This window comes from Elephantulus edwardii, unplaced genomic scaffold (assembly GCF_000299155.1).
Source record: "Elephantulus edwardii isolate Elephantulus edwardi_28Jun2011 unplaced genomic scaffold, EleEdw1.0 scaffold00035, whole genome shotgun sequence".
Taxonomy (NCBI): Eukaryota; Metazoa; Chordata; class Mammalia; order Macroscelidea; family Macroscelididae; genus Elephantulus; species Elephantulus edwardii.
In genome coordinates, this window is record NW_006399785.1 from 4,406,157 (window position 1) to 4,409,246 (window position 3,090).

A 3,090-nucleotide genomic window follows, 5' to 3' on the forward strand; every position below is an offset into this window, starting at 1 on the left:
CTCCTGGGTCTCTGAGCAGACATCAGTTTGGAGGCTTGTCCTGATTTAAGATCAGTGGGTGAGAGTACACTATCCTGGTTGCAGGGGTTGAGAAACAAAGATCAGCCCATAAAGCAGAACAGACTGATTTAGTTATGAAGATTTTTGTTTCCTCAAATTCAAACCACATTGAAGGTTGAAGTTATGACCTTTATCAGTTGAAGTTTCAATTATCCTCATTTTTTAATGTTTCAAGTATCTTCATTTTAGTAAGCAGTTATACCTTTTGCACATTGCAGATTATTTCTGAGTCTTCCTCCAATTCAGATGTCATCCATGTTCTTCATATATTTGTATGTCTTGATTGAATATATAAGTATAAAAAAATCATACTGCACACATTTCCATTTTTAAATTATCCCCTTGTTATGCTAAAATTGTTGTCTTTTTACTTCTGTAAAGTTCTACGTACGTGACATGAACTACACTACAACTGTGCATCTGCATAGTTGATAAAACACAGTTACATGATCTTTCTCATATTTTCATATTTTGGCCAAGACACATCTGACATCAGCAATGGGTGTGAGAAATGAAGATAATTAATACAGACAATTCAAAAAGATTTTTATAAGCATAAGGAAAAATATGGTAATTGTAGAGGAAAATTGATTTCATGAAGCAGTCCTTTTGAAAGTTGGTCAAAATCATGCTGTATCTCCTGCCTATGGAAATAATCTGGTAAAGAAGGAAAAAAGATATGATTCTGTTGATACAGCAGTTGTTGACAGATCATTGGCTTTAACTAACTCAAGTTAATTTAGTTTAGATAACAAAGAACATTGACTAACTTAAGGCTGAACTAACTCATAACTGATCCATCAGTGGTTTTTTGAAAGTAAAAATTATACAAGAGGAGATGGCTCATCTTTTTCACCCAAAAGCAATGGTATGTTTGAACTACTGAGGAGGAGTGGCTTTGAGTTCAACACAACTCCCTATGGACTACTACAGAAAAAAGGGAGGACATTGCAAGATAAGAATTTTGTTGTTGTTGAGTACCATGGAGTCAGAATGGACCCATAGCTGAGCCTCTAGCAGAATTTCAGAGGAAATTGCCCATCTTTCTCCCTCAGAGCATCTTGGAGGATTTGAACCATATGACTTAGGGATTTCAGTATAGCTCATTGCCACTAGACCACCAGTGCACTCTTAGTCCTTTAATTTATATTAATGTGTGGAAGTGAAAAGGGAGGGTATAGGGCACAGATGTAGATGTTCATGTTATGTACCACTAAACTATAATTCGTAACGAATCTATGAACATGTCACAATTGCTCTATCCTTTGTCTTCCTCATGATGTCTGACTTGTTCAAGCCCATATTTGTTCCCATTCCCAAGAAAAGTGATCAGACAGAACATGGAAATTGTCAGACATTATCATTACTATCATAGTATGCAAAATCTTGCTGAAGATCACCTAAACATAGGTAGAATTGTACATAGATAACCAGCAGAAATTTGAGTTGTTTTAGAAGAGGCCAGGGCACCAGAGATATCATTGCTGATGCGAGATGGATCTTGGCTGAAAGCAGAAAATAACAGAAGAATGTAAATTTGTTTTTTATTGATTATACAAAGGCATTTGACTGTGTAGATCACAACAAATATGGCTAACAATGAGAAGAATGGGCAAACCAGAACACTTCATTGTGTTTGTGTGAAATCTATACTCAGACCTGAAAGTGAAGAGGACTTGAAACACTTGCTGCCTTTACGATAGTTTGCATCTCAGCATCAAGAAGACAAAAATCCTCACCTCTGGACTGATACGCAACGTCATGATAGATGGAGAAATGATTGAGATTGTCGACAATTTCATCTAACTTGGAGCCAGCCACAGTCAACAGTCCTGGTACCAGCAGAGTGGGAAAGGTATTGCATTGGGCAAGTCTGCTGTAAGGAAGCTCTCCAAATTACTGAGGAGCAATGAAATACTTTTTAAGACTAATATGTGTCCGATTTACATCATGATCTTTTCAATCACTTGTTGTCCATATGAGAGGTGGACAATGAATAAAGAAGATAGAATAATTGATACTTTGGAGTTTTGGTGTTGGGGAAGACCACGAAACACCCCATGGAATGCCTAAAGAACAGTTATGTCCTCGAAAATGTGCAGCCAGGGTGTCCCCTGGAGGCAAGGATGACAAAGCTTTTCCCTCATATAATTTGGGAATGTTTTTGGAAGAGACTATTTCTAGGAAAGGGACATTTTGTTTGGAAATGTGAAGAATTTATGAAAGAGGGAGATCTTTAATGAGATGTAGTGACAGTGACTACAGAAATGGGCTCAAGTGTGTCAGAGATGGTGAGTATGGCACTGGGTATCACAAAGTTCAGATCTTTGTTCATAGAGTTTATATGAGTTGGACTCAAGCCAATGGCACCTAACAACAACAACAACGTACTTAGACTAAGAAGTAGTTGTTCAAAAAGAACAAGGGAATACTGCATGGTTTAAAATCAAGAAAGGTGTGCTGAACAAATAATGTGTGAAGCTGGATTTTATGAAAAAGAATGAGGCATCAAGGTTAGTGGAAGACTCATCAACAACCTGCTTTATTCAGATAACATAATCTTGATGGCTGAAGGTGAGGAGGACTTGAACTTGATGTGTAAGATAAAAGACTATAGTCTTCAAAGTGAACTGCACTGCAAATTGAGGGGAAAGAAAATCTTCACCACTGGGTAAGTAGGCAACATCATGTTAGATGAAAAGTTGAAATTGTCAATGATTTCATCTTTCTTGAGTCCATAACCAACACCCTTGGTATAGCAGTCAAGAAATCAAAAGATGTTACATTGGGAAAGTCTGCTATCAGGGACCTCATCAAAGTTCAAAAGAATAATCAAGTCACTTTCAAGACTCAGGTGTGTCTAATCCAAGCCGTGCTCTTTTCATTACTTGCTATGCATCTAAGAGTTGAATAATAAATAAGGAGACTAGAAGAAGAATTGATACCTTTGAACTGTGGTGTTTAAGAGAGTACTGAATGTTCTTTGGACTGCCAAAAGTATAATGAAATGTGTCTTGGGGAGTGTGTGGC